The sequence below is a fragment of the Lipotes vexillifer genome, unplaced genomic scaffold, assembly GCF_000442215.2.
Source record: "Lipotes vexillifer unplaced genomic scaffold, Lipotes_vexillifer_v1.1 scaffold77, whole genome shotgun sequence".
Taxonomy (NCBI): Eukaryota; Metazoa; Chordata; class Mammalia; order Artiodactyla; family Lipotidae; genus Lipotes; species Lipotes vexillifer.
In genome coordinates this window covers 2433969-2440990 of record NW_006792456.1, presented here as the reverse complement: position 1 = coordinate 2440990, position 7022 = coordinate 2433969, and the positions used below count along the sequence as shown (strand labels likewise).

The following is a 7022-nucleotide window of genomic DNA, read 5'->3' as shown; positions in this document are numbered from 1 at the left end:
ATAACAACAATAATACTGGTTAAAATGCATGGACTTGGTGGGAATGTAAATTGATACAACCACTATGGAAAACAGTATGGAGGTTCCTTAAAAAACTAAAAATAGAACTACCATATAACCCAGCAATCCCACTACTGGGCATATACCCTGAGAAAACCATAATTCAGAAAGAGACATGTACCACTATGTTCATTGCAGCACTATTTACAATAGCCAGAACATGGAAGCAACCTGAGTGTCCATCGACAGATGAATGGATAAAGAAGATGTGGCATGTAAGTACAATGGAATAGTACTCAGCCATAAAAGGAAACGAAATTGAGTTATTTGTAGTGAGGTGGATGGACTTCGAGTCTGTCATACAGAGTGAAGTAAGTCAGAAAGAGAAAAACAAATACCGTATGCTAACACATATATATGGAATCAAAACAAAAAAAACGGTACTGATGAACCTAGTTGCAGGGCAGGAATAAAGACGTAGACATAGAGAATGAACTTGAGGACACAGGGTGGGAGGGGGAAGCTGGGGCGAAGTGAGAGTAGCATCAACATATATACACTACCGAATGTAAAATAGCTAGTGGGAAGCAGCCGCATGGCACAGGGAGATCAGCTCGTTGCTTTGCGATGACCTAGAGGGGTGGGATAGGGAGGGTGGGAGGGAGGCTCAAGAGGGAGGGGTTATGGGGACATATGTATGCTTATGGCTGATTCACTTTTGTGTACAACAGAAACTAACACAGTATTGTGAAGCAATTATACTCCAATAAAGGTCTATTTTTTAAAAAAAAGATTAAAATAAAATAAAATGCATGGAATGCTTACTGTGTACAAGACACCAGGCATACCCCAACACCCGTGGGGGCAGGGCAAGAACACTCCAGGAGTTCATTGCATATGTCTACATGCTTGAAAGTTAGATATCGAGCAAGCTGTCTCTTACCATGTCAGATATGCTTTCATAGCAACCTGGAAGGACAGAGTCAAATGTAGAATTCTTAGACTCCCTTGAGCTCCATGCCAGAATGTGGCAGTGTGAGGAGAAGTGGCCCCCTGCCTTCAGGCTGCCTTCCTTCTCATCCCATCTCCTACTCCGTCCGCACCACCAGGGGCCTTGAGCACAAATTTGCGTGCCCTCAGCCCATACAGCCAAGCTTCAGATTCATGCCTTCCCACCCCACAGATAGCTGTGCCTTCACGTCATCCTTTAACTTAGGAGAGTGCACCCCAGCAGAGCAGTCCAGAAGAGAGCCCTGTATTCGGACTCAGGCATTTTTGCGCAGGTAATTCTAGGGTCTCAGATGCCTGCAGTAAAGGGAGGGAGGAGTATGGGTTCTGGGTGGAAATGTCTCCTTGGCCCTGAAAAATCTTTACCCATAAGGAAGAGGAGAGTTCATATGGGGCCTCAGGTTGCTCATGTATTTAACTCGTTCAGTCCTTACCGACAATCCTATGAGAGAGATGCTATTATGTCCATTTTACAGATGAGGAAACTGAGGCTTGGATTAGGTAACCTGTCCAAGGCCAAAAGACTACTAAGTGACAGAATAAGGATTACACTTTGGTCAGTCTGCCTCCAGAACCTTGTCTTCTGAACTGAAAGGATTTCCCCATATCACATTATTCCCATGATACTTTCTGTGCAGCATTATTAATCCCTCCCCACAGCAGTACTCAGGAATTATCTGTTTAATAACTATACAAGCAGTCAATAAAGTTGTTGTTGTGGACTTTCTTCATTCTTGGCCATGACCTGAGCCTCCTTTAGTAGTAGAATTTAGGTATTTCTAAGATACTTTCCAGCTCTAGAACCTTGTGATTCTTTTTTTTTTAATTAATTTATTATTTATTTGGTTGCACCAGGTCATAGTTGTGACATGTGGGATCCTTAGTTGAAGCTCACAGACTCCTTGAGTTGAAGCTCAGCAGACTCCTGCTGACTCCTTAGTTGCAGCAGGCGAGCTCTTAGTTGTGGCATGCATGGGGGATCTAGTTCCCTGACCAGGGATTGAACCTGGGCCCCTGCATTGGGAGTGCGGAGTCTTATCCACTGCACCACCAGGGAAGTCCCTAGAATCCTGTGATTCTTAAGTGGAGATGATTATGATTTCCCCTTCAGTGTAAGCTTAAGCAGTGTTCTAGAAAGTATACCTGAAGGTAACACAAAACTACTAATATTTAAGAATTATAATTAGAAATAGTAATTAAATTATTATTATAGAAACCTACCTATCAGTGAGTTTGCCATACATCTTTAAAGTTTTGGAACACAACATCTTCTATGGGAACCTCTCATTGTTCTTACTAGGAAATACTGCAAAAATTTTAGAGAAGGCACGTTAATTAGCCTATAGGGTTCACTTAGGAAGAATATGTAGTGATGTCAGCTTCAATGATCCAGATCTAACAACTAGATGTTACCCCTAATATAATCAACCTAAAACATTTAAAATGTACTGAATGTATAGCATATGTTATTAGCTATATGACTAATTTTTCATATTCTCTCTTTGAGATTAGAAATCTCATGCAAGAGTTTCAGTAGGGGCTTTATTAGAGAGGAACACTATGACTAAATTATTACCAGGAGCAGAAAAAAAGAATTATTGCCAGGGCTAATGTTTGGATTAAGAAATATCAAATGATGTGCTGAAGTTGTAGATGTCTGTATGTTGCAAGTTGGTCTTCAGGTAAACTAGACTTTACATAGAGTCATAGCTAGTTACATTTTAAAGACAGACTTTCTGTGTATCTAGGAATGCTTTTTAGAATGGGTCCTTTTCAAGCATGGATTTAAAAGGCCTTTTCTTACTTGTCTGATCGGATTCTTTTATGTTATCTCGATTGAATAGGGAATATACAGGAATTCTATCTTCAGTAAAAAATCATGGAAGCTTTTCATTGATTAGATCTCCTCTTGGACTGTACTGTCTACTTCTAGCTCAATAGACAGAGCCTCTTTATCCTTTGTTAAAAATGTTTGAAAAGAGACGGGGGAAAAACTTTAAAAGTTCTTTCTCTATGAGTTATTGATAATCGCCCATTCCTTTTAGACCTAGCATTTACATCTTCCAATGTGACCTGTAATAGTTTACCTAAAATGTTTAATATTCGTATAAAACATTAAACATAGGATAAGTTCTGAATGATAGATTAAAACCATGAACTTTAATTTAAAAATCTTTTCCTCTATGAGTTTGAAATAATTTCTGCTATAAGAATGACTGGCATTGGGCTTTCCTGGTGGCACAGTGGTTGAGAGTCCGCCTGCCGATGCAGGGGACATGGGTTCGTGCCCTGGTCCGGGAGGATCCCACATGCCGTGGAGCGGCTGGGCCTGTGAGCTATGGGCGCTGAGCCTGCGCGTCCGGAGCCTGTGCTTGGCAACGGGAGAGGCCACAACAGTGAGAGGCCTGCGGACCGCCAAAAAAAAAAAAAAAAAAAAAAAAAAGAATGACTGGCATTAATAATTATACATTATTATTAATATGTATAATATATAGGAAATGTACATGCAACAACCAAGTAAAATGAGTCAAACTTTGTTTTTTTATTAATAGCTTTGATATATAATTTACATACTATAAATTCATCCATTTAAAGTGTACAATTCAGTGGTTTACAGTATATAAAAAACTGAGCAATCATCAACAATCTAATTTTAGAAAATTTTTATCACCCTCCCACACCACAGTCCCATACTCATTAGTAGTTATTCACATTTCCCCCACCTACCCATCTTCTTCTCTAGTGAACCACTGATCTACTTTATGTCTATACAAATTTGCCTCTTCTGAACATTCCATCTGGAAATAAAATCATACAATGTGTGATCTTTTGCAACTGGCTTCTTTCATCTAGAATAACATTTTCAAGGTTCTATGTTGTAACTTGTAACAGTTCTTCATTTCTTTTCATTGAGGAATAATATTCCATTATATGCATGTATATATTGTACTTATCCATTCATTGATTGATGGGCATTTAGATTAATTACACTTTTTGTATTGTGGATAATGCTGCTATGAACATTCATGTATTAGGTTGGCCAAGAAGTGCCTTCTGTTTTTTAAATAAAAATAAAAGACACATTTCTCATTTTCACCAAGAACTTTATTGAACAATGTATTCACCCTTTTGTCACACTACCTTCTGCCATTTTTCAGGCAACTTCATAATTCCATCTTCCTCAAACTTTTTATCTTTTTGATCAAAGAACTGCTCCAGGTGCCTTTTACAGTCTTTCAGGGAATTGAAATTTTTTCCATTAAAAGAATTTTGTAGGGCTTCCCTGGTGGCGCAGTGCTTGAGAGTCCGCCTGCCGATGCAGGAGACGCGGGTTCGTGCCCCGTTTCGGGAGGATCCCGCATGCCGCGGAGCGGCTGGGCCCGTGAGCCATGGCCGCTGGGCCTGCGCGTCCGGAGCCTGTGCTCCGCAAATGGGAGAGGCCACAGCAGTGAGAGGCCCGCATAACGCAAGGGAAAAAAAAAAAAAAAAAAGAATTTTGTAAAGACCGAAGTAAATGGAAATCTGAAGGTGCAATGTCTGATGAAAACGGCGGATGAGTCAGAACTTCCCAACCAAGCTGTAACAGTTTTTACCTCGTCATCAAAGAAACATGTGGTCTTGCATTATCCTGATGGAAGATTACGCGTTTTCTGTAATTCTGGACGCTTTTCGTAAAGTGCTGCTTTCAGTTGGTCCAATTGGGAGCAGTACTTGTTGGAATTAATCGTTTGCTTTTCTGGAAGGAGCTCGTAATAGAGGACTCATAATAGAGGAGCTCATAATAGAGGACTCCTTTCCAATCCCACCATATACACAACATCACCTTCTTTGGATGAAGACGGGCCTTTGGTGTGGTTGGTGGTGGTTCATTTCGCTTGCCCCACGATCTCTTCTGTTCCACATTATTGTACAGTATCCACTTTTCATTACCCATCACAATTTGTTTTAAAAACGGAACGTTTTCGTTACGTTTAAGTAGAGAATCGCATGAGAAAATACAGTCAAGAAGGTTTTTTTGCTTAACTTATGTGGAACCCAAACATCAAAGTGATTAACATAACGAAGCTGGTGCAAATGATTTTCAATGCTTGATTTCGATATTTTGAGTATGTCGGCTATCTCCTGCGTGGTATAACGTTGATTCTTCTCAATTAATGTCTGAATTTGATCGCTATCAACTTCAACTGGTCTACCCGACCATGGAGCATCATCCAGCGAGAAATCTCCAGCACAAAACTTCACAAACCACTTTTGACACATTCGATCAGTCACAGCACCTTCTCCATACACTGCACAAATCTTTTTTTTTTTTGCATTTCGGTTGCGTTTTTATCTTTCTTGAAATAATAAAGCATAATATGCCGGAAATGCTTTTTTCTTCCATCTTCAATATTAAAATGGCTACACTAATTCACGAATTTTGATGTCTTTTTTTAAATGCTCGCTGACTTGACAGCTGTCACATACCATCTAACAAAATTGTTTCGAATTGGGCTTCCCTGGTGGCGCAGTGGTTGGGAGTCCGCCTGCTGGTTCAGGGGACATGGGTTCGTGCCCCGGTCTGGGAAGATCCCACATGCCGCGGAGTGGCTGGGCCCGTGAGCCGTGGCCGCTGAGCCTGCGCGTCTGGAGCCTGTGCTCCGCAACGGGAGAGGCCACGGCAGTGAGAGGCCTGCGTACCGCAAAAAAAAAAAAAAAAAAAAAAAAAAAAATTGTATCGAATGAAGTTAAAGACAACTAAGTGCAACTAGAGCCATCTTATGGAAAAAAATGAATGAACCTTTTGGCTGTGATAAAAGTTTTTGTGTGAATGTATTTCTCTTGGGTATATATCTAGAAATGGTATTGCTGGATCACACGGTGACTCCATGTTTAACTTTTGGAGGAACTGCCAGATTGTTTTCCAGAGCAGCTGCATCATTTTACATTCTCACCAGCAGTGTATGAGGGTTCCAATTTCTCCACATCCTCTCTGATGCTTGTAATTGCCTTTTTATTACAGCAGGTGTTAAGTCGTATTTCATTGTGGTTTTGATTGCATTTCCGTGGTGGCTAATGATGTAGAGAATCTTTTCATATGCTATTTTTATTTTTAAGTATTTTACTTGGTTAAAAATGTGGACTCTAACCCCATTAGTTGATTGCTCGTGAAATATCATCGTCAATATTTTGTAGTTCAATGGTATCTAAAGTGTAATGCTAATGAGGTCAAGGCTACAAGGTCTAGCTCCAAATAAATTGGTTATCTTTTACAGAGAAAACTCTGGTTAAACAACTACACTCATATGCCCTGTCTCTGTTCAACAATCTGACAGGCTCTTGATATTGCCAATTAACAGAGTCTAGAAAGATCAACCAAAGGGTTTATCCTAATGACTACAAATATCATTTCAAGAAAAATACAGTCTATCATCAACAGATATTTTTAAGAGCAATGACTTATTTTTTTTGAAGTATAGTTGACTTACAATATTATATTAGTTTCAGGTGGACAGCATAGTGATTCAGTATTTTTATGGATTATACTCCATTTAAAGTTATTACAAAATAGTGGTTATATTTCTCTGTTCTGTACAATATACCCTTGTACTTATTTTATACATAGTAGTTTGTATCTCTTAATCCCATACCCCTATCTGGCCCTTCCCTCTTCCTTATCCCCACTGGTATCCACTAGTGTGTTTTCTATATCTGTCAGTCTGTTTTTGTTTTGTTATATACATTTGCTTGTTTTATTTTTTAGATTCCACATACAAGTGATAACATAGAGTATTCGTCTTTCTCCGTCTGACTTATTTCACTAAGCATAATACTATCTAAGTCCATCCATGTTGTTGCAAATGGCATAATTTCATTCTTTTATATGGCTAATATTCCATTGTGTGTGTGTGTGTGTGTGTGTGTGTGTGTATAAATATATATCACATCTTCTTTATCCACTTATCTGTTAATGGACACTTGAGTTGCTTCCATGTCTTGGCTATTGTAAATAATGCTGCTGTGAACATTGGGGC

The 7022-nt window shown here is 39.4% G+C and overlaps 1 non-coding gene across 1 annotated transcript; it reads right to left on the bottom strand.

Moving 5' to 3' along the window:
- Positions 1-1993: 1993 nt before the first annotated feature.
- Positions 1994-2065, bottom strand: TRNAG-CCC (transfer RNA glycine (anticodon CCC)). The gene has a single exon. It is a non-coding gene; the product is annotated as a tRNA-Gly (tRNA).
- Between the last annotated feature and the right edge of the window lie 4957 nt (positions 2066-7022).